Source organism: Ammospiza caudacuta, chromosome 10 (assembly GCF_027887145.1).
Source record: "Ammospiza caudacuta isolate bAmmCau1 chromosome 10, bAmmCau1.pri, whole genome shotgun sequence".
Classification (NCBI taxonomy): Eukaryota; Metazoa; Chordata; class Aves; order Passeriformes; family Passerellidae; genus Ammospiza; species Ammospiza caudacuta.
In genome coordinates this window covers 8640371-8665764 of record NC_080602.1, presented here as the reverse complement: position 1 = coordinate 8665764, position 25394 = coordinate 8640371, and the positions used below count along the sequence as shown (strand labels likewise).

The 25394-nt window shown below is 42.4% G+C and overlaps 1 protein-coding gene across 1 annotated transcript in view; it reads left to right on the top strand.

The window, feature by feature from the left end:
- Window positions 1–25394, top strand: part of RORA (RAR related orphan receptor A) — a 353017-nt gene that overhangs the window by 257080 nt on the left and 70543 nt on the right. The window lies entirely within an intron of this gene.

Below are 25394 nucleotides of genomic sequence, written 5' to 3'. Positions count from 1 at the left end.
CTGTCCAGTAAATGCAGTTTTTTCTGTTGTGTCAGATTTGGCTTGCATGTTCCAAATGACTTCATGGCACGGGCATAGGAGCCTCCATGCTGCTTGTCTGCACATCAGACTTGGTAGGGCTCATTTTGTGAACCAGAAGGTCTGTTCAGGAGGTAGGAGGAGAAACAGAAGCTTCAGCTGAAGCAGGGGGTCAAACTGTGCTGACAGGAAAGACCACAGCAGCTGAATGATGGCAGTTTTCATATTTGATCCATTAAATCTCTGACATTTCTGTTTGATTCCAGTGAGATTGTAACACATCACACCTCCACTTCCATGCACCAAGGTAAGCATGCCCAGATTATAAAATCAGACTCTGAGTTCTCAGCCTCTTTCAAAAGAGGGTCCAGAATCTAGGACAGTCCAGAATCTCTCTGTGCAACAGCAGCTACCAACTGAAATCTGACACTGTGCTCTGAACATATCATATTCATAAAAACAACCTTTTCTTTTTACTAGAAACCTTCACTTCTTTAATTGTTGCACTCTTGATTTTCCTCACAAAACTTTTCCCTTCAAAGACATGATCAAAGGCAGGTGCAGTGAGATTAAAAAATGGGAAAGTTTTGTATCTTTTGGAATCAGTAGAAAAGCTGCCCTTGCCTTTAGAGCCAGAAGAGCCACTTCAGAGCCACTTTGTTCACTGTCAAGTGCTGTAGCTTCTCCTTTATTCCCACAGTGGTACAGCATACTATATTTAGTTGTTTTTCACTCTATTATAGAAGTATTAATTTTGATAAGGAAAGAAACCAGGATCTTATCAGACTATTTGCCTGTAAAGTTGGGGTAATAGAGTTCTCCCAAACTGCCCTCTCTTTGTGTTAGTTCTCTTTACTTTGAGCAGCACTCTTGGTACTTGAAAATGAATTTCAAAAAAATATCTTTGTTCTTCATTTTAAAAGATGTAACAATAATTCCATGAGCTGTTCTATTTAACACTTCATTGGTTATTTAATATAAATGCGAATCCTAAGCTACTTGACTTTTTAAAGTGCATTTTTGTCAGATGATTTTTTAAATTTAATTTTTGGTGCTTAGTGCTAAGAAAACTATTCTTCATTTCGTTTCTAACCATGTGTTTTCATGGAAACAAACCATCTAGAACACATTGTATTTCTATGAAAACACAAGCTTATTAAATGTCAAACAGTTTATGTTTTCCTGGCAGTCATGTTGAACATTGGCACATTCACTGTGTCACTGTTCTATGATGTAAGTTTAAAACTGTCACATTGTCAATGCTCAGACATTAAAAGGTCTGAAGTCTCACACGTGGGGGAGGAGGAATTAGGCTCTTGTCAATGAGCAGGTGGTGATAATTTAGGCACATTTGTTTGAGGTTTGTATTAAGTTAATAGAAACTCTCTAGTCTGAGTATCCTCAAATATTTAAGCTGATAAAGAGGTGGCGTCAATGTTGGAGTCAGAGTCATTTGTGCTTACTAAGGGCTGACTATAAATATCAGAGTTGCTGGTGGAGCTTGAAGTGTCTTTGCACATTTAACTTTATCACTCAGCTCATGCATTGCAGAAATTGCTTTAAAAAGCAGTGGAGCTGGGAGGAGCTGCACTTGTGGCTGTCCATTCCCTGTGTCTCTGGAGCATCCTCAGGGCTGTGTAGCGAGGGCTTGAGCACTGCTTACCCCTTTTGTAATTATACTGAGGGTCACATGGTAATAGGCTGAAGAATCCCTCTGAAAGCAAGACTGGCTCCTGGAAGGGAGAGGAGCCCCTGGGAGGGTTGGTGGCCCAGCCTGTGTCAGTGGGGAAGGGCGTGTTGGATGAGCTGTGGCTGATCAGGACGTGATCCTGTTTTATGGACACTGCACTCACATCCCAGCCTGGCTCTGCTCTGCTGGCACCTGAGGTGGGCATCAGCCTGTTAAATAAAAGATGAAGGAAGCGTTTGATGCATCGGGAACAAAACGCACAGGTCACAGCAGAGAGAATTTTATCTTCCCTAAGATAGGAAACAGTGGTACAAGAAAATCTCTTTTAGCTCTCCAGCCCCCATCATCCTTACACTTCAAACCATACCCACAGCATCAGTGCCCCACTAAGCTTGACATTTCTAATATATGTGGATTAATAGGCAGTAAAAATAATTTTGTGTTTATCATGCTGTGCTGTATTTTATAGAATAACCTGGTGTTGATTTTATGGTTGAATGCAATATAACTCTACTCAGAAATAGCTCACATGCAAAAATCTTCAGGATTAATTTATGAGTTTAGTTGCATACATTATCCTATCACATTATGCAAATAATTAGGAAGAAAATAGCTATTTAGCGTATTTATTATCTCTATAGGGAAAATGTACACATTTTACATGCATGTTTCAACTATATTTCATCTTCTTGTGATTGTGAAAAAGCCTTTAATATATTTCTTTACCATGAATTTTAAATTTCACAGTGGAATTAGCTAAATGGTTTGTTTTGCACTCTAATGGATGGGATTTAAATCCAGTTTTTCACATCACGCAGGAAACGTCTTTCAGTATTCTTCTGACTCTCTTCCATGTACCAAAACCAAAGACAATTTCTCATTGTTGGAAATCGACTTTAAAGTAGTAAAGATGCTCTAAGCTCCTTGCTCAGAGTTTGTCTAACAGCTGTCCATCCTTGCGGGCTCTGCCCTTGCTGCCGTGTGGGGTCTCGGTGGGAGCGGTGAGAGGGCCCCGCTCTCGGTCAGCCCTGGTGGCTGAGCTCAGGCTGAGCCCTGGGAGCTGCTGCTCCTTCCTTCCGAGCCCAGGAACCTGCCGGGAGCATCGTCCCAGGAGCACCGTCCCCGCACCGCTCCCTGGCTCTGCTAATGGCACACATCACCTGGGGACAGGCTCAATGACTCGGGAAATCCCAGCCCCGGGGCACCTGCTGGGGTTTCGCTGTTACACACCAGCACAGAGCACGGAGGCAATTTATCACTTCCCAATTTCCCTGACTGAAATGGGTGTTTGATTATCTGAAAGAGGCAGTGAGTGTTTACAGAGATTTGTGTAAGAGCCATTTTTCATTTCACCTTGCGGATGGACACAGTGGATTTGTGAGCCTGGCTGTATTCTTCTGCATTTGCCAGGATTTTTTTTAATGTTCACCTGTGTAAGTGCACACATCCATAGGTCTCGTACTGTATATCAGAATATATCAGGTGTGTTGGTGTGAAGCTGTCATTTAATTTTAAAGGAAGGATGAAGCTATTTGAATGGTGCTAAGCCATGATGTCATAAACTTTGTACTGCCTAGACTCTGTATTTGTACTGAGATTTTTTTTCTTCCATTTAGTAGCATAATAATTTTCTGATTTTTCCCCAGAATAGTTTTTCTCTCTGTGTTATCTCGTATGCTAACAGTGTTACTAAAGGAAGTTATAATTTCTTAGCCTCACCCATGAGCCAGAGGGAGATTTACTGGAGATGCATCAATATCTGTTTACATTATGATGATACACTCTGTGCAAACTTCTCTGTACATGTTTACAACTTACTTGTTCCTGAACAAGAAGTGTAAAGACTGCAGAAGCCAAAGCCATATCTGCTTTGCCAGGTTGTGCAGATGGAGGGGAATGGATCTAATCCTGGCCAGCACTTGTCCCAGAGGATCTGACATCCACTCTGCTTGGGGCTGGTCTGTGTGTTGACTTTGGAGTACATGTGTGGCAGGAAGCCTCTTGCAGTGCATTCCATATTGTGTGGGAGGGCATCTTTCAGTCCAGTTTCCTCAGAGAGGGACCCTGTTCATGTGCCCTTGGGGCACTGATGCAAACCAAGGCACAGGAAGTTTTGGGGACATTTACTGCAGAGCACCCTCCTGCTCCCAATGGGAACACTCTGGGAGACACCCACTCACAAGGTGCAAGGGCAGTTTGGGTATGGGATGGAAAATCTCCTGGCCAGAGGGGTGTTTGCTGTGCCAGCCCTGCTGAACTGCCTTTGGCAGGGGTCCCTTGCCTCCAGCCTTGATGTTCTCTCAGAATGGTCCCTGTGGCTGCTGCCCATCTCAGTCACATCAGGGAGCAGAGGCCACCTGTGCACAGGGGCATTGGCAAGTGAAGAGCTGTGGGAAAGGATGAGGTGTTCATTCTTTACACTGTAAAATGACTGCTGAAGGTTAATCTTATTATATTTTAGCAGTACCTCTAAATTCTGTTCAGAATTAACTGCTGGTTGGAGAATGCTCTTTATATTGTTCTTCAGTTTGTAAAGGCAAGTCAGATTGATCTTTTGGTTTTTTGTTCCTATTTCTGTGGTTTAGCATATCCAGTATAAGAACCTGAAGTTCAATCCACTATTTAAAGAAGTGCTAGAATTCAATATCAGTGGTGGTAGTAGTTGTTAACAATTATTATATGAATTACCACATACAGAGAAAACATTTGGTAGGGTGAGAGGGAGAAAGGCTGTTTTGTGTCCCCTGCACATCATAAAAATGATCAGTGAAATGCAACTTTTAATGCTCTTCTATTGTTCTTGTATGGATTCAGGCCCAACAGCTATATTGCTCATTTTGGAATTTATTGCTTCCAGTGCTCAAAGCAATGGAGATACAGAGAGAAAAGAAGAAAACAAGGAGGTGCACCATAAGGAAAGGCTTTCCACACAGAACCCAATTCTTTTGCAGGTGTACACGTGTGACCTTTTTCTTGTCATCATCTATGGCCACAGAGCCTCTGATTCAGAATTTTTTTTTGGCAGTGTAAGGCACTGCAGGAAAGGTTTCGCTGCCTTGGCTTACTCACTCAAAATTAGCCCTAGTAAATACTAACTTGGTGTGATTTGTACAGTGCTGACAATGTGTTGCTTGGCTGAGCAACTTGCAAAAAAGACTGCAATAATTAGCTCCCACAAGTTCACATTTTCTTTCATATTTGAATACATGGATTGTCATTTGCTGCCAGGCTCTGTGTAAGTGTGTCAGTAGTTCCTCACATTGACTTTTGGGTGCATTGAGCTGCTCAGCAATCTCTGGTGCCTCCATCCATTTGCATGGCTGTGGTGAGCTAAATACAGATGTTCCTACCCATCCTTTTTTATAGTGCTATGTAGGAGTGGGGCTGCAGAATCTCCTCATGTTTTCCTCTGAGTCACTGTTTCTGTTCTGCGTCAGCCCTGCTTCATTCTCTAATGTCAGTCAACTTTGTTTCTTCACCCAAAACCATTTAATAGTATTAGGGAGTATTTATTTATGTTTAAATCATCATACCTTTGGTGTTCCTTTTGAAAGTTTAATCTAAACATTGCTGCCCTTTTTGGTCATTACGTTCTTAGTTCCATTTGTTGGCAGTGAAAAATGTGTCCTTTTCCTTCTTCATTTTCAATGGAAACAGGAAGCCCAAGCAGAGAATGTCTCTTCTTTTTTTTCCCCCCCTCAGAATTCCAATGTATTTCTCTATCTTTCATCTTCTTTCTGTATGCTCTTTTGCAGACATGCTGTTATTGAGGTGAATGAGAGGAGTCATGGACAATGACTGTATTAGGGCATATGTGTTAAGTGTTTTTCTTTCTTTACATTTTAATTTTTAACATTACATTTCTTTTTTGTTTGAAAATAATTCATTTTAAAGAATTTAAAAATCAAAAAAAAACCCTTTACATTGGAAGTGTAATGATGTGGCTGAGAAGGCACAAACAATGGTGGTTGGTGCACCTGAGAGTTTTGGTTTTCAGTCCTTCACTTACACATGCTGGTACTGAGAGACCTTTAATTTATCTTGCCAGCATAGAGAAATAGCCACAAGAACTGCTCTGTAATGTCCTTTTAAACAGTGTTTTTCATCCACCTATAATGAAAGGTGTCTGTTTTATGTTGCTGCCCATTCATCATTCCTTGGACACCTGCTGCCTCCGTCAGTTATTTCTTAAATCTGAGTTAACCTTCTAATGTAATCCTGCTCTCCTTTCTTCCTTGCTTAAACCCATTATTCCACAAACCAAGCAGTCCAACATGAGTCCAGTAACCTGTGGGCACATGGTGTAGGGTTTAACATCTATCACTTGTGCATGCTGTTCCTTGGAGCAGTGGATTTTCACCACATCTTTATGAACAGAGGAGCAAAGTACCCAACTCATCTGAACTATTCATTGTGTGCTCAGGGCTTTGCTTGATGTTTTCCCTCCCTGTCTTAGCACTGCACATTGTTCTCTAATTCATTCTGTAGTCAAGAATGGAACAATTAGCCACAAACTCTCAAGCTCTGGCAGATGATAATTCAAAAAAAAAAAATTAACTTTGGCTGATAATGCCTCTCTGTGAATTATGAGCTGGCTGTAAGCCAGGGAATACTCCTATTGTCCCCTGTACAGACAGCTCATCCTTCCTGACTCAAGTGCACCAGAAGTAGTAACATTTTTCATCTTAGAGAATTTTAACCACTGCTTTCTTGAGCTTTTTAACTCTTTCATGCAGTGTTTGTGAATCTCTCTTAGCCAGCTAGCAGGTAATCCTCAGGGAAAAAGCAAACCCTAATTCTTTGCATTTCAGTGTAATTTGGCAGTTGAAGGGGGAGGTGGTAAATAAAGTTTAAAGCATTTAGGTAAACAGCCACATTACAAAATCTTATTGTTATAACAACAAAGGTTTTAATTAAAAATGTCAGCCACAAAAGAAATTCCTGTGTAGGCCTCTGCCAGTGATTGCAAATCAGTTTCCATCTGTGCTTTAGCACTGACACAAAGCCAAGCTCCTGTGAAGGAATATTTATGTTACTTTGCTGTAAGTACTCTTTTCTGTAATGTTTTCCTGGGCCCCCGTCCTGTACCGTGCCCTGCTCCCAGGTAGCAGGCTGAGTAACACTTGGGCTGGATTGGCTGTGCAGGATTAGTGATCCCACAGCACTGCAGGGACATTAACAATTAGTGCTGCAAATGTCTTTATTTCTGGGGAAAGGAATCTCGGCTTTGCTTCCTAAACACAGCCTGGTTTGTTTACTAATAAGTATTATGAACCACTCCTCTGAGCTTGGATTTGTCAGCCCAGATCTCTGGAAGTCTTTCTGGATGACAGTGCAAATCTGTAGTTCTGCTTGGAAACAAGTGTCATTTCCACAGGGAGCCTAGACAGAATTTTTTTTTCTCCCTGAAAAACACTGTGATGAAACCCATGCTACATAAAACCTGGTTTTGCTTTGAGGAGGAGGATTACTGTGTCTGCTTCTCATTACTTATCTGCACTGGCACACATGTGGAACTGGTTTTCATCCATCAGCAAAAGGATTTCTAGAAAAGTGCTCCACTCCCAGGATAGGGGTGAAAAGCAGAGGCATTACAGAAAAGCAAGAGCCTGGGACTGCCTTGTGTGCTTTTCAGCTTTTTATTGGATAATTGCTGATTCCAACATTGTACTTTTCAAATTCAATCTTAAAATAAAATAAAAAAAATAAATTGCCGTTATAGGCAAATGGAAAAATACTTAAGACATAGAGTGAAGCTCTGGGGCACTAATAATTAAAGGTTGTTGCCAAGACTTTACACAGTGCTCTGAAACTTTCATTAATATTTTATTTCATTCCTGATCAGCACATGGAGTTTGGCCCACTTCAGGACTGATTTGGTGGGCTTCCAATACAGAAGCCATAGTTTAGCTGAGTACTTATTATTAAGAGGTTCGTGTAGGATCCAATTAGCGTTTAAATTTACTTTTTTTCTCATACTTCACATTAACAGTTCCAAAGATTAGTTTATAGGACTCAATAGTGACTACTAGGGAAAAAAAAGTAGTTAAATGAAGTATAAATGAAAAGGTATTTTGTAGTAACTTGATGAGTCTTGGCATAAGCTTGGCTGCTCTTGTTTGTAGCTAAGCTAACTGGTGATGACCTTTACCAAGGAAAAAGATAAAGGAAAAGGAAAAAGTTGAGGAATTAGTGTCTCAAGGGGGTCATACCTGCCAGTAAGAATGAGTCTGTTCTTTGGGAGTGTGTTGGTTGCACAGGTTGTGTGAAAAATGACAAATGGCAAATTTTGAGAAGGAGAACCGAGACACAGAAACTGAAAGGATGCAAATCCTTTCTCAGCTCCCAGCTGTGGTGTTGTGTGAATGTGCCCCACACCCTTTGGGCAAAATCAGCCTGATTAGCCCCTGCCAGCAATCCAGACTGCTTTGGGGGTGTTGTGCTGCAGTTTGGGGGCAGCTTTGGAGCTGCCTCAGGAGCCACGCTCCCAGCAGCACTGCAGGGCTGTGTCCGGCCCTGTGCGGCCCTCAGGGTGACACTGACCCTCAGGGTGACACTGACCCTGTGCTGCCCTCAGGGAGACACTGACCCTGTGTGCTGCCCTCAGGGTGACAGTGAGCCCTGTGCTGCCCTCAGGGTGACACTGACCCTGTCCTGCCCTCAGGGTGACACTGACCCTGTGTGCTGCCCTCAGGGTGACACTGACCCTGTCCTGCCCTCAGGGTGACACTGACACTGTGCTGCTCTCAGGATGACACTGACTCCTGTGTTCCCTCAGGGTGACACTGACCCTCAGGGTGATACTGACCCTGTGTGCTGCCCTCAGGGTGACACTGAGCCTGTGTTCCCTCAGGGTGACACTGACCCCTGTGTTCCCTCAGGGTGACACTGACCCTCAGGGTGACACTGTGTTCCCTCAGGGTGACACTGTACTCCCCTCAGGGTGACACTGACCCTCAGGGTGACACTGACCCCTGTGTTCCCTCAGGGTGACACTGTATTCCCCTCAGGGTGACACTGTGTCCCCTCAGGGTGACACTGTGTTCCCTCAGGGTGACACTGTACTCCCCTCAGGGTGACACTGTGTTCCCTCAGGGTGACACTGTATTCCCCTCAGGGTGACACTGTGTTCCCTCACGGTGACACTGACCCTCAGGGTGACACTGTGTTCCCTCACGGTGACACTGACCCTCAGGGTGACACTGTACTCCCCTCAGGGTGACACTGCCCCGTTGCCGCTCCCCGCTCCCAGATCAGTCCCTCGCTGCAGCTCGGGCAGGGCAGTCGGGGCACGGAGCTGTTCCTGCTGCAGGACAGCCCCAGCCCCAGGGCCGGCCCTCAGCTGCTGCTGGAGGCTTCTCTCTGTTCACGCTCCTGCCCAATGGTCCCAGTGCCCCGTTCTGTGTGTTCTCCTGTGCTCTGAGTCCTGCTGCCTGCTCCCTCTCCTCAGAGACAGCTTTCCAATTGTTTCACAGACCCACTGGGTCCTACTTGTTTCCCAAGTATGCTTCTTATTTTTCTTTTTAGCTGCTGGCAACATCTGCAAATAGGGAAACTTTTGGCACTGTCAGCTAATTGAAATTTCTGTGGGACGAGGTAGCCCCTGCTGACACTTCAGTTTAACTGCTTTACATTCTATTAGCAACTTTTTGTTGTGTAGATATCCAGGCTGTAAGAAATTTACTGCTTTTAGATGGAGCTTGAATTCAGACTGCTTTAGGAGGGAACAAGTAATGTTGATTGATGGTGTTGCTTAACATTCTTTTTGTGTTAATGCTAACAATTTCCAGTCAGAAAATGTTTTTCTACTGTATTGCTCACATTTTGCAGATTTGTTTCTCTCCGCCTTACTACACAACTTAATCAGATACTTCATAAATGTGATCCTTTCCCCTTTGTCCATCCTTCTGATATGAAATCCAGGCTTGTCCTTACTAATAACTAATAGGTGCTTCATGAAACATAAAAAATTACTTTGGACAGCCTCTCTTCCCTTCCTTCCTCAGCAGAAAGCCTTTTTCATTATTGTTTATATAGAAGAACATAGTTATATTTATTATTAGGAAAAATATTTTCTGTGCAGAAGGCCAGGCCCTGCCACTGCCAAAAGAAGGATTCTGGTATTTTGGAAGGAGTCTTGAGAGAAGGTAAGACTATGGTTTGTGATAAAGGAAAGAAATCAAGTGACTGAAGCATTCACTGCTGCAAAGGAGAGCTTTGTGATGTTGGTCAAGACTTTCCGGATTGCCCCTGGTAGGCTTCAGTGGACCACTGTGATGCACTCTGCATCCTGAAATTACTGGTGGGGAGATTACTCGAGGAATACTAAAATGGAGTGTAACAATGGCAGTATTTTTAGCCAGGAAAGTTTGTATTACAATAAAGAGCAGCTAGCATAGGTAACAGCAGCAGCAACCTCCCAGCAGCACGAGCTTGGAGTGTTCCAGATGAATGATCCTTCAGTGGCCTTAGCTGTGCCCTCAGTCACTGCTGAACGGTGCTCCCACAGCTCTGCTGCTGCTTTAGACCACCAAAGCAGAGGTGTGAGAACTGTGCTGAGGTCTTACTGGGACAGATGTGGAAACTGATTTACCACTGATACTGAACTGACCTGAATAAAGGCACACAGAGTGGCCACAGATATCTAGGTGGGAAGGAGAGCTGACAGTACAGAGCCTCTGAAATCTGCGTCTCACCAAAATCTGCTTTGGTAATGCAAAATTTTTAGACTAAAAATAAAATCTATCTCTTTCTTTAAATCTAGCCTGTCTTTATGTACCACCAAGTGACAAAATAGGCCTGATTGTTTTTTCATTTCTATTTTTTTTAAACCTCCAGCAGTCACCTTTAAGAATCTGACCCTTATTCTTTGTGCTAGGGAGATAATTACTCATTCTCAATTGCTATCCCTAGGACCAGTTAATGAATGCTACATAATGAACAGAAGTAGGGCAACTGGATGAGAACAATGCACAGGTGGGTAAGAAGACTTCATTTGGTGAGAAGATAATGAACATGAGAACTTGTGGTTTATCTAAATACCACCCTTGCCTCCTCTTCAGATAGCTCCTGCATTGTTACTGCTCTTCCTCAGTCAGTCTTTGTACTTGTTAAGTGACAAGAGGAAGGTGGTTATGAAGGAAAGAAAGGTTTCCTCAGCAGAGATTCAGGCAGGAGAGGTTCCTATCTCTCTCCCTCTGTCTCTCAGACCCATCCTAAACATATTTATTTTTTCATGTGCTATCCTGCACCTTCCCAAAAGAGGCTCATTCTGCAGGCAGAATCATCACTGCTTTGCAGTTTTATTATCTCTCTGCAAGACTTTTCCCTTTCTTCCATAACAAAACTGTACCAAATCTAACTTTTGGAGGTGAAGATACATTGATTTCTGATGTTAGTAGTGAGAGGAACAGCAGCTGACCTGGCCCTAGCCCTGCAGGTGCTGCCAGGTGCACTGCACAGCTGTACTTTGCAGCCAGGTTTTACTGTGTGTCTCAGGAACAGCAGTCTCTGCCACTGCAGTTCCCTGCACACACCCAGGAGGGTGACACTGCTGTCCAGCTGAGGAGCATCAGTGCATAATGCAGATAAGTGTTTCCTGTGCCTGACAGCCTCTCCACAACTGTCTGAGTTGCAGTGAATCTGTGTTTGAAGCCAGCACTAGTTCAGGGTGGGACTGGTGTTCTGTGAAGCCAGTAGCAGAGGTAGAGGACTCAGTGACAGGAATATTGGAGATGAACACAGAGCCGGGCAATTTGTTCTTTCTGCTCTGGCTTTTGTTAACCTGACTGACATGCACAGACAGGAAATGGGGTCTGAAGGTCTCTGACTTGTTAACCAAAGTATTAATTGCTTAGAAATTGCAAAATTTAGTTCAGTAATGTGGTTTCTGATATTCCAAACACGACTTGACCTTTTATAATGTCCCGTTTGAACTGGAACAAAAATTGGTTGAGCTAGAATTTATCTGAGTGTGTCTTCCTGAGACTGTTTTTGAAATTTCACCTAAACCTGTCAAAGACATGTTTAATACTCAAAATGGCAGAAGCCATAGCCAGAACAGCTTCCAGCTAGATATGTGGTAGGAACATTATGCACACCATTTGCTAATACAGGCACGTACAGGCCAGCAGTGGTTCCAGAATCTCTGCCAGAAAGCTAATGAGAACATAGTTGGCCATAAACTTTCCTCTGACTTGGGCAAGGGCATATCTAATTCCAGTTGTCTCATGTCCACTAGCTGCAAAATGGAGGTATCAAAGCAACAGTGCCAGAATAAATTAGAATTTCTTGAGGGTTTGCAGTGAGAGACTGAGACATGATAATGGAAGAAACCTGCCATGGGCTGTATTTGCATAGGTGTGTGTATGTTTTTCTTGAGCAAACAGGCTGGCTGTGTGTGCCAAGAGCTCACCACATGTGTGATGGGCTGATGAGGAAACACTCTGTATGTTCCATTCAGAGCCTGTTTGAGGAGGAAAACTGAATGCAAGTGTTATCTCTTCTGTAATAGTCCAGGGAAGTGTGGAGAGAGGGTGTCACACCCACACCCTCAAAACAGTGAACCTGTAAAGGCTGCACCCCACAGTGCTCAAGTCCTGTTCATCCCACACTAGAAGCATTTTTTCCTTGCATGGCATCCTTTGGAAGAGCAGTTAGCTTTATCCCTCTAAGGATCTAGGAAAAGCATGCATTTTCCCTGGTGCTCTCCTGACTTAGGATCTCTCATGAAGACAGGGACCCAAATCAAGAGCTGTTCCCCAAGAACTCCCTGAATGGGGAAAACTTTGTCTCCTGCTTTTGAACTCTAACCCCCCTTCCTTCCCATGCCCTCTGCTGATAGATTTTGAGATAAACTTTACAACCTTTGGTTAATCTCCAGCAAATCTCCACCAGCAGTCAGCATTGCCAGATTGTGTTGCAGGGCATAGAAGTGCTTGGTGAAAATCCCCAGTGCTAATCAGCCACTAAAGGCCTCCTCAGAGTAAGCCTGGTCTCCTGTGGAGTGTTCACCCAGGCTTCTCCAGCTCAGTGTGTCACAGCATCTTTGGCTGTTTTCTTCATGTTCCAGCTGAAACCTTGCTGTAAGTGAGCTAGAGGTGCTGTTTGTATTCCATGTGTAAGCATGTTTGGAGCTTGCTTGAATATTCCTACAGGATACTGGCTTTTAGGGTCTGCATGGGCTTAGGTGGTTGGAGGCTATGAGCCTTGGATTTGTAGGCATTGTTGTTGTGTTCTTATCATCCACTGGTGTTTGAGTCATTCCCAGAAGGAATGTAACTAGATTTTTCTCCCAGATTTTTAATTTAATTGGTGATTGTTTACATGGGAATGCTTGCCAAAGTGAGATGATTTGGCAGTCCTCTGGAATGTAAAGGTTAAGTATATTGATTTCATCTTTTCCCAAAGGAGCTGTTCTTTTTGTGCAAAAGCATCATTGGTTTTGTTCTTGTGTCTGAAACTTTGTTTACATGGCTTTAATTGAATTCTGTCTATATTGTACAGCAAGTGGTAGATGGCAGTTTCATATGGTTCTTTCTTCCTAGAATACGGATTGTTTGCACTCTTGGTTTGTTAATAAATCCTGACATTCCCTGAGCAGTAATTCTTCAGTGCTTTCAATGCCACAAATACTGAATATAGGGGAAATCTGTCCTGCCATTATGCACTCAGTTAATAGGAGTTATTTGTAGTGATGGCAGGATCTTAAACCCTTGTCTTAATGTGATCAATACTGTCCTTAGCTTGCAAATAAGCATGTCTGAATTGATATTACAAACAATGTCTACAAATCATAATTATTTTAACATTAGCCACAAGCTTCTGACAGTCTCAGCTTTTGAATTGTACATTCCTGAAGCAAAGTGAATACAAAGCCAGAATTGCTAACTTTTTTTTTTTTTTTCAGAAATCATATGTGTAATTTATTTCCCGCTTATGCAAGAAATTGCTTGGGTTTTGGGTCTGTAGTTTATGAGCAAGCTGTTTGTTACCCCTCTGGAGCTGAACAGCAATTGCAGCACCTTGGCTGGAGTGTTCTTTCATCTGCTGCAGCGTGGCTGGGCCTTGATGAGAGCAGCAGCTCTGGGTGGGTCCCTGAGCCCTGAACAGCCTGCTGAGGAACAGCCTGCTCAAACACCCCAGCTCCTGCTCAACTGTGTGCTGGCCCTGCCTGCAGCTGGAGCAGAGGAACCCCAAAGACGATTTGGTGATTGAAGCTGGTGCTGTGGGTCTATCCATTTCTTTTCCTGGTCACATCTTCTATTGACATTGGTTTTCCACTTCCTTTAAATTCATCAGCAGTTTTTCCTCAATGATCCTTTCTGTGATCCAGGTCCAGACAAAGTGATTCATTTCATAGAGCAGAGGCATGCCAGCAGAATTCTCGTTCTGCAGTAATAATAATAATAACAACAGTAATTGATCTCCCTTGGGTCCATTCTGCTGGTCTAAGTTGGAAAGAAGATGGTAATGAAGCAGTTGCCCGTCCCTGGGCTTCTGATTGTACTTCTGCAGAATCAGATTTCAGTCTGATGGTTCAAAGTCATTCCTGCTGTAAAGTGTGATTTGGATGGAGATAAATCAGGAGCAAATGTGATCCTTGTAAACTTAAAAATACCTCTACTTCTCCTAGCAAAATGCTTCTTTCTGACACACCTCCCCTGCCAGGGACTCAGTGTTAATAAATGAAGCTTCTCTGAGAAATTTCTCATTCCTTCTTATTGTGTCAAAGTTGGCAATAGATTTCCTGATATTTTATTTTTCTTTTCCCTCATTCCTGCAGGACTCAGTCTTAACTCAAGAATTTCTTTTGATCCATACAGACCTTTAGGAAATTAATTTCAAATACTTGATGTTCCAAATACTTTTTGACGCTTTAGGGTATATTGCTGGACATACTGTTGATAGTTTTAAAAGCCAAGACCCAGCAGCTGCTGGAATTTCTGTCCATTATGGAAAATTCAGCATGCTTTCTTTGGTATGGCAATACCAAAAGTCTGCTGGCATACCCAGCTAAAGTACTTATAACCATATAAAGGGAATGCCTTTTAGGAATTGGACAAAAACACAGACATAATATTTTCCATCAATTAGATGTTGAGAAGTCCCAGACATACAATGCTGCAAGTGAAATTAGATGCCTTGGGAAACCTATTCCAAATGGAAATCTAATATGTGGGATCCTGACTCAGTCACCACTCCCTCAGTTTTCTACCCTCCCAAAATATATTTGGATATGCTAGTAATGTAAATATAGTAACATTATACCCAGTAAATATGCACAGATTGGATCATGCAAGCTGCACTAAATGCAGCCATAGAGAAACCACAAACTTGCCTATAAGGTATTTTAAAATCTTGCCAATAATGCACATTTGCTGAGTTTCCTATGTTACTGCAGATGTGCAGGGCTGCTATTTGTGGAATCCTTTCAGCAAACTGTGTATTATTTATAAATGGAAAATAAGGGAGTTTATGGTGAGCCTTCTGTCATGGTTGTTTGGCACATGGGAATTATAAATAGGACTGGGTAATCACTGATGTGCTTTGCATTTGGCACTGTGGTCATTTCTGACCCAAAGAGAAGCCACAGGAGAAACATGTATGAAGGCCCCTAGCAGCCTTTTTGTGTGTTGAAATATATTTTCCGTTTCACTCCCTGCTTAAGCTGCAAGCTGAATGGAGTATTTTGGTTTTGCATAATTCTTTAACTGCTCTCACAGCATGGCCCTTTTCAATTCAAAGCAGTTTGCCCCTAAGTGTTTGGGGGTTCTCTGTTAGAGGAGAGAAACCAGCCCCATTGTCAGTGCCACTTGCCAAAGGTGTTTGAGAGCATCCTGCAGGGTGTCCAGGTGAAGAACTGAGCACCCAGAGCTGTGGGGCTGTGCTGATGCTTTGTGGGTGTAATCTGAGATAAATGTTCCTGAGTGCACAATGAAGTGTTCTCTGAACTCCATGGAAAGCCTTCAGGCCTGCTCTGCAGACACACCAGGAACAACCTAGAACCCAAAAGGTTCCCTTTGCTTCCTCCTGGCCTAGAGAGGGTGGGGAAGAATTGCTGATGTTACTGGTGGAGCCATTATTCTCTTTGGCAACTCCAAGTGCAACATTTTTGTTTTCTTCTCACATCTAATTCATTCAATTTGCAAGTAGTTCTGGATATTTTTTTAAACTTTTAAAAAACAATCTGTGATCTAGCTGCATCCAGTTCTGCCTCTTCTTTGACTTTTTTCAATGATAGCTGCTTTCCTCATTTGAATTTAGTTGGCAGCTGTATTGATTGATGTTGCTGGTAGAATAGAATCCAGCTGTCTTCACTTAAGGGTATTGCAATGCAGGACAAACACTTTAGGCTGTGTCATCCATGTAAACAGTCTGTGCTTCTAAAGCTACGAAAATCCATCTGGAAAATGACAATCCATGCTTGGTTTTGCTGTGCAACAACGTGGACAGAACGTGGCTCTGGGTTTTTGCCTAAATCATTGCAATCAGCTAGCAAGGTATTATGCCAGGCAGTGCTTTAATGAAGTATACATCAAGGCTGCCAAATAAACAGCTTTTGAGGCCTATGCATATCATTATTGTGGGAAATGTTTCTACTAGTATATTAGATAATAGGTGCAATTTGAAAAAAGAACATGCAGTCCTGTTCCTCTCCACCCTTTATGCACCCTTTGGGTGTGGGCATAAAATATTGAAATGTGTAGCTCAGCACATTTTCAGTTCATCTGGTTAAAAAGAAGTTGCAAAGCAGCATAGATTTTCTTTTGCTTTCCATCTAGATCTGATGTACAAACCCAGTAGATTGTTTGTCTTAAGTGGGCTTTTTTTCCCTCCTCCTTCTTCATATTTTGACACTGCACTTATGGGTAGTGCACCTCTGTGACCTTGTAACTGCTAAGATTTTGCATGAAGCTGTTTTTGCAGATGCAGAGAACAAAGGAAATGAGCACCTTCCAGGTGTGCACCTGAAAGCACATTTCAGGTGTATAAACAGTGCTGTTAGCTGAGGAGTAGAGTGCTTACTCAGTGAGAGCCCATTTATCCATGTTCTGATGGGTTTTATTAATTATTAGTACATGGCAGTTTAATCTGTACGTTTGGGGCTCCCAGAGGTGGAAGGCTCTTGCTTTGTGGTCATTTCCTGAGCCTGCAGCAGCTCTGCACCATTTCACAGCAGAGTTCCTGCTTTGTGCCTCCATCCACTGGCTCATCCAGCTATTCCTGGTGGAGCTGATTTCTTTTAATTTCTGTAACGGCGATGCCAGCACTTCTCTATAGGGAGGTCAGCTAGGAAACGACCAGGAGAGCTTACAATTCCCTATGATGAGTGAAAAAACCACTCTAAATGGCTTGGTCTTTTAAAAAACCCTCTATAATGAAATATTCTCAAGCCAGGGAAATGCATATACAGGAGGAGTGCAACAGCTTGCTCTTTATCACTAAAAACTGCAAGCTTCAACATTGCTTTTGTTAAACAGGGATTTTTTATCTTCCTATCCAATCACCCCCTACCACCAGGCTTTAAAATTCTTTTTTCTCTGGTCAGAAAGCTGGTTCAAATGCCATACCTGTGGTTTCCCACGTATTCTGGATCTTTTCACAGAACTTGGTTTCCATAGTAAATGCTTTCAAAAAATGTATGGTTCAATAAAAGTACTCTGCAGTTCTTCATTTTATAAAGGAGTGCTCTCATTAACTCACTGTTGAATAACTCTCATAACCTCAGATCTGTTTGAATTCTACTCCAAATGTTCCATTACAGGCCATCTGACACCTCATGAAACACATTATATGCTCCATTGCTAAGTTTCTGAGCTTAAGTCTTAGTCCTCAAACTATTTTATCATACTTACATTTGAACAAAAATGCTGAGACAGCAAATGGGGATCCACATTTAGCCATGCAGAAACCAGGAGAAAGGACTGGTTGGTATTTACTGTTCCAAAAATTATTGCTTTCCAAACTTCCTAGAGTGGTGTGATGGGAAGCTTTTGTATTCTGTGTTGCCTGTTTTAATTGTGTTTTGCCAAGACACCACCACGTTTCTTATGGGAATTAGAGAGGGGAGGATGGTGCACCACAGCTGTTCAGGGAGCCCTGCTGAGCCTGAACACAAACCCTGACACTGAGAGCAGAGATGTGGAGAGCTCCCCTGATCCTCCCAGCAATTCCTGTTCAGATGCAGCAACTCAGTGAGAGCCCTGATGAAATCAGGGAGTTGGTGGCAGTCCTGCCCCTCATTTCTGCCTGTGCCTTTTGAGCATCACTTCCCTGCAAGGCCCAGCTGGAGCTCACATGCACGTGGAGAGCTGTGCACTCAGTGTGGGATCCCATCCTGCAGCACTGCCAATACCAGTGGGGAAACCACAAACTCAGCATTGCCAGAAAGCAGTCACAATATTCATGCTAATATTGATTTGTCCTAGTGATAAGGGAAAAATATAACCCAGAAGTAAACGAATAAAAAGCCTTTAAAAAGACAAAATACTGCTTTCAGATGTGACCTAGTTGTGTTTGGCTTGGGTTTTTGTAACAGCCCTGTGAGCACCAAGGTACTGCAGTGTTGCTGTATCCTGATCCTCACTCTTGTAAACCCCCTGTACTCCAGCAGTTCTTACAGTGCTGCCTTTGCCAGTCCTTCCTGTTGGTTACTTTATCTTCATCAGCTGGGAGAATAATTAGGCCCACTTCTAGTGAGACTTTTCACCTGACTTAGAAGAGTGAGAAGCATACAGGCATTCTGCTACTCATGCTACCAGTGTCTTTTAAGTTTATTTTTATGTCTTGCTGCATTTTGGATCACACCAGTAATCTCACATCTCCAGCAACAAGCATACAAAATGTGGCAGAACATTATTTCACTATTTTGGGTGATTGTATCCTGCTCAGTATCATGGCACATAAAAAGAAATTACCAAGAAACTACCAGAGTATTGGTAGGACCAACTAATGCCAAGCTGGTGCTTCCTTTTATTTTCATGAGAGAACAAATGTGCTAAGCAGCTAAATGGCTGGGTGGGAAATAACTTGAATCAGCAGTGCAAGTAGTGAAAACAAGTATCTGAGCCTTTAAAGAGGAGAAATATCTGTGACAATATGTAATTATATGGTTGTGTGATCATAAGTGCTCACAAAGCATTGGTGATGCACCTCTAAAATGATAGGTTTTGGTATAGCAGGATGAAACATATTCTGATTTTCTCCTGACAAAGACAGCACCTTTTTCACTTAGGAAAAGGGCAGGCCTGTCTCTGATTACCATGCTGGCTGTAATCCCCATGTGAACCCCAACTCTTTCATACAGACCATGCATTTTTGGGGGCAAATATGAGAATTAGTTCTTATGTCAGGGAAACAGAGTCTTCTTATTTGTTTGTTTGGGTTTTTGTTTTGTTTGTGGTTTTTGTTTATCTTAAGTAAGCTTTATAAAATTTTCCTTTCAATTTCATAATATAAAAAGTCAGTAGGTTTTTTTTTTCCTTCTTAGTACTGTTAAATGTTTTGCAAGCTTAATTTAAACATAATGATTGCCTGAATACATTTGTTTTCTTATTTGGTTGACAAAACCAATGAAGCATTTACATTGCAATGCCTTGGCATGTTTTCAGTTTGGGATCACTAGACAGCTAAAGAGGAAGGGCTAAAGTCTGTGAAGGTGAAAATGATGCACTTATTTCCCCTTATGAAACTGCAAATATTGCTCCTTGCAGAGTACCAGCCCTGCATGGAAAAGTCTAACATGGAATAAATGCTTTTGTGCAGCTTTAAATGCTGTATGGCATGACCAACATTTATACAGATGGAGCAAAAAAGATAAGATTGGGAGAAAGAAGTGAAATGTCCAGAGCTTTGGAATGGTGTATTTTCCCTGTGCCATGCACATCTGAAAGCCTCCTGTGGGTTGGAGGGTCCATGGGCTCCCTTAGAGGCTGGTGCCAGCTGATCCTGCCTCCTGAGCAAAGGGCTGTGGAAAATTAGGCACTGAGTCCTCAGTTACTCCTCTCTTCTCCTAACATTTGCCTCAGAGATCCTTAGGGGTCTCCAGGGATAGGGCATTGTTTAATTTCTCTCCTTTTCAGAGGGGACTCCAAGCCCTCCAAGCAAAGCTCCTGAGGATCCAGCATTACCCCCGTTTTTCCTTCATTGTGTTGGAGAACAAATTCCCAGTTCCAGAATCAAACCCAGTCACTTCCACTGACTGGAGCGGCGCAGCCAGCAGGGGTTGGTGAGCCTTGCTGTTGGGTTACAGCCTTTTGTGGGATGTTGGCAGACCCACCACAGGCACCCACACATTCCCAGCTATGAGGGCAGCTGCCTGCACTTGCTGCTCGTGTCTCTTGTGTGCTGGGCATTGCTGAGCATTCCTGGGCCCTTGCAGTGCCCTTGCAGTCAGAGCTTTCAGGTTCTGTTTGCTCCAGCTTCCATTTGCCACTTGTCCCTATTTCCCTTCCAAACTGAGTGGGAATGCAGCAGATGCAGCACAGATCCTGAGGAGAGTCAAGAAGCTGTCACAGGGAATACTGTATTTTCTCATTCCTTCCAAACTGAGGCTCAGAAGGACTTGTCTGGTGTTTCATGTTGTTCAAAAACATGCTACAGGAAAATGTAATCCCTAAGTAATTGCTTCTATCAGAATATCCTTTGATTTTTGCCATATGCCTCTTCTCTGTGATTTTTCAAAATTATTAAGCAGAAGGTTTTGAAGGAAAATGAAGATGATTTCTGAGTAACAATAGCATAAATCCTCTCAATTTTTCACATTGAGGTGGTTTGCCACACCTTATCTATTTCTCATTGGTACTTCTCCTCCCGATATCAATTTCTGTTCATTTTGTATCATATTAACTATTTTCAGCAGTGCTTCAGAAGCTTCCTCCCTCTGCATTTTGGTACAGATCTCATCAATATCTCTGAACTTCAGTTCTTTTTCACCTCCTTTTGAAGTGTTCTTCTGTTAGAAGTGATCCAGCTTCCATTCATGTCTAATTTGTTACAGAACAGTGCCATGCATTCCCTGAGCACATTGCAGCCCTCTAGCCCCTGCTCAGAGGCTCCTGCCAGCCCTGCCCTGCCCTGCCCTCAGCACTGGGCAGCCTGGCACTGATCAGCCAGCTGCAGAGGTGCTTCTGCCTGCTGGAATCCTGGGGAATACCAGAAAATTAACATCCCTTGGTCTGGTACACTCTTTTTTGTCTTTCACTTTGTTTAAAATTGATTTTCTTCCTACTTCTGTGAGTAGTTTTGTTCTTTAGTTTTTCATTTATTTGGGCAGGTATTTAATTTTTTCACTCTTTCATACCCTGGCTCATACACGTTTCAGTTTTACCTCAGCTGTTATTTCAGAACACCAGGTTCTTTTGTGTGCAGCCTGCAGAAGAACAGTGCCGTGCCATGCTGGGTGCAGGCTGTTCACCCCAGAAGGGTGAGATGGCCCCGTGGGCTTTGGCAGGACAGCTCAGGTGGGTGCAGCAGGCTGTGCCTTACCTGCAGCTCACTGTGGATTGTGTACTTGTAGCAGCTGGTTGAACAAATGTCAAGTATAAGAGCTCTGATGAAGGACTTGAGCTGAAAATGCAGATCAATTTCAGTAGTTCTGCTCTATGGGCTCTGCTTTGTGATCAAATTTATCAGCTTAGAATACTGCAGTCCCCTTTCCAAAGTGAAAGATGCTACAGAGCAGATAAATTACTCTTAAAATAGCAAAAGCACTGGTTTGTAGAAACAGACACCAAAAAAGTCAGTAAAGACTTTTCTAATGACTTTCAGAAGTCAGTTTTAAAAAACCCAAATTTTTTGTCCTTTAGCTAAAAATGGATGGAATAATTAAAAGCATTGTTGAATTATTGGACACCTAAGAACCCAAACAATCCAGTACTGAAAATCAAGTGTCTCTGCTAATTGTAGCTTGTAGAGTACATGCTTGCAACACATGGGCTTTGGGGTGAAGTCTGTGTTTTGGGAACAGGGGTGCATGTCCTAGAACCTGACCAGAAGTGTGCTGAAGAACAGCTGCCCTTGCTAGAGGTACCTCCCCAGCTACAGCAGCCTTAAAGTCAAGATTAACAGCTCTTAAATTAGCCTTGATTCTACTAGAAATGTCCCTCATATTTCATGCTCTGGAAAGGGATATGGGGAAAGAATATCATAATGTTTCCCTTTCTTTGACAAGCCTTTCAGTAGCCATGTCAAAGATCCTTTAAAATGGAATTGAAATAATCAGGAATGATGTGCCCATGTGAAAAATGCTTGGCACTTCCTTTTCTGTAAGATGGGTGTATGGTAATAAGGTTTAAATTAAGAGTTAAAAATGATTCTTATCAAGCAAATGCTGGTAGCTCAGATCAAATTACTAAAACAGAAAATGGGATGGTTTCTAAATCCTTCTTTTGCTTTCTAAATAGGATAAAAAAAATACTGTCATGAGTTAAATTAATACAAATGTAGATTATAAAACCCAATTTTAGATGAAGCAATAGATGATTCTCTATAGGTGTTCTGCTCTATGTGCTCTGCTTTGTAATCAAATTTATCAGCTTAGAATACTGCACTCCCCTTTCCAAAGTGAAAGCTGGTTCTGTGCAGGTGTTCTCTGAACTCGGTGATTATTAGCAAAACAGTGCTCTCAAATAATTACCTTCCTTTGTAAGTGAATCATCTTATTATTTTGCTTCTATTAAAGTCTCGTATCCTTCAACAGTGTCACATTATCATGTCTAATAATCAGAATTATGCAAAGGAATTATCTGTATGGATTTCATGCCCAGGAACTGTGTCATCGTTTATTTACCACTCTAAGTAGGTATGCAGTGTTTTGTTTGTTTGAAGTGCAGTAGTTGAAGATGTATTGACTTTTGAAAATAGATCATTAAAGTTTGTGTTTTCTTTAAAGTTGAAGCCTTAAAAGCCATAATCAGCTGCCATTTATTTTCTACTTATGGAATCAGAAGTAATGAATTTTCTTTGATAATTTCAAGAAGGTAATGGTGGTGTGGAGAAAGAAATCAGGAGTGAAAGCTGCTGAGGTGGCTCTAAAGTTTGAAGAAGTGAGAAATGAGAGAAATTAGCAATGATCTACTAGTACACAAGCAGAGAATATGTTGGACTTTGCAGTGTTTCTGTTCTGGAGCTCAGTGTTAATCTGAGGAGGAACTGGAGAAAATGCTAAAGCACAGCATTTACCCCATTCTGTTAAGCACTGTGCTGGAAAAGAGGGTGTCAGCAAAGCTTAGAAACCCATATAACTGAAGATTTAATTCTGGAGAGAGTCCCAACATGGAGTTTTAATTGTCCTAGAAAGCATGTTGGCTTCTAAGCTTGTGTTTTGCATTGAGACATAGAAAATGTACAAGATCTATAGTGCAAAGCTGTATAAATAATGTATATGCTCACAGGAGCAGGAAATATGCTGCTGATCAGACAATGTCAACTTAGATGAATCCTGTCCTGAAAGCTGCACTTTAAATGGAAGCAGTAAACCCACTATTGACATGTGGCACTACCAACTGAAACATCAATAGTTATAAAAAGAGTATTTCATAATGCAGAATCATTGCTTGGTTTGCTTGACTGGGTAGATGCTTCTACTTCCCATCAAAGAAAAATAATTTCCATATTAGCTCTCTGAGTGCCCAACCCAGCTTATCTGTCCCACTAATGCTCCCATTCTTAATGACACTGCTGAATATGGGCAAAATTTGCTTGCTGGTCTCATAAAGCTTAGGAGGGAGGTTTGGCTGTCCCTGGGCATGACATGGAGCAGTTGAAGTGTTGGCATATTGACAGCTGCTCTCGGGTTACTTCTGCTCAGTCTGGGAGCGGGTGCAACACAAATTCCTCCTGTGGAACATCCTCATCCCATATGTGAGCCTGCTTCCATTGTTCTCTGGCAACTTGACTTACACAGCATTTCCAGAGTTTATGGGCAGCAAGCACAACTCTGGCTGGCTGTAGATTAACATTTCTCTGGTCATTCTAAAGAATAGCTGAAGCATTCAATTTGTTCACCAGATGAGAGCACTGCCATAAGCAGCAAGAGGCTGAAGTGCTGTGAATGCCCATGGCACATGGAGTGGCAGAGGATCCACTGGGATATGCTCAAATCATGTTGATTGTTGAACTGTTCATCAGAAAAAGGCCAGGAAACTCCAGGGTTCCTTCTTGGTGCTACATCTGGTCAGACACACTTGTGAGGAAGATTCTGAGCAGGAAACCTGTCTCACTTCATCTCATGCTCTGCTCACTACTGCCATTTCTCCTGCTTTGGCTAGCCCTGATGATACAAAAGAGGGCAGAAAGGGAAGCCCAGGGATTAAAAAAAGGGAGAAAACACCTGTTGCCTATCCATGGTATATAACCAGCTAATGATCTAAGGCCAGTAGTCAGGTCAGCCATAAATTTACAGGAGGTAGCAAATGCTCCAGGCTGGTCTGGGGCATCCCTGTGGGCATTGCAATCCTTCAGTGAATGGCTGTATGCACAATCGTTTGGGAAATGGACCTAACAACTTGTGAAACCCAGTTGTTACCCCAAAAATTGAACAAAAATTCTAGAGTCCAAAGCCTTTTTAGGGAAGTGAGAACTTTGCTAATACTGTCAAGGTATTTTTCAGAAAGGGACCAAAGCACTTAGAGGTTCTGTCTGCTCTCAGCACGCCTCCAGAAGGCCTCAGCACCTGTCCAGCTGACAGCATCTCTGCATCCAGGCATCTGCTCTCATCTGGAATTAAATGATGAGTTAAATTACAAGTTAAAAATGGTTAGGCTTACAATGCTAAGATGCTCAACTGAGCAGCTTTGCCCACTCTGTCTCTGTGCTACAGAAGCCTACACCAAGGTGATGAGGAACAAAAGGATTTTGGAAGCTTCTAAACCACACTGAAGATGTTCCAGCACGACCAGCACAATTCTCTCTTGGTTGATCTACAGGAAAAGGTGGTTATTTGGAGAGCCTGTCTATTCTGAAAAATTACTATATGGCAAGGATCCTTAAACAAGGGTCTAGTAATTACTTCTTTGAGTATAATTAGTATCTTGCTGTTCTTTGTGCTGCTGCCAATCAGCAGTTGGTTTATACGCTGTCTATTGACTTTTCCCCACCTAAAGGGATGTACAGAACAATACAAGGCTGCAGTTTTGGCAAGCAACTCTGGCCAAATACCCTGGTAAGATTATGCATGAAGAAGAGAGCTCTAACAGCTTTCAAACAATTCCTGCTTTTTGGCATCATTAATGTCAGGATGTTGCAGGAAGATTTGATCTTTTAAAACTGTGAATGAGAATCTTTCTGAGATCAAACAGGGACTCTGCAGTGGCAGCATGAGCAGTAATCCAATACCAGTCACTTCATAATGCCCTTTTAGGTGTACAAAAGAGGAGGCTACCAACTCCAGTTTGATCTATTTCTTGATAATTTTGTATTCTTTCCATGGCCCCACTTGCAATTGGTGGCAGATGATGAATTGGTGATAATCTCATCTTTCTAATCACTTTATTTCCAAATGTACTGCTGTTACCTTAGATTCTGAAAAGCAGCAAATGTGATAGCCTTGCAGGGTGAGAGGAAGCTTGTCAAAAGTGAAAATTCAGTTGACTAGATCTTTAAAATCTTTTGCTACTAACAGCATGCCTAGCTGATAATAATGACTTTGGACTTACCTTTCATCCAGATGAGCCCCAAAACATTT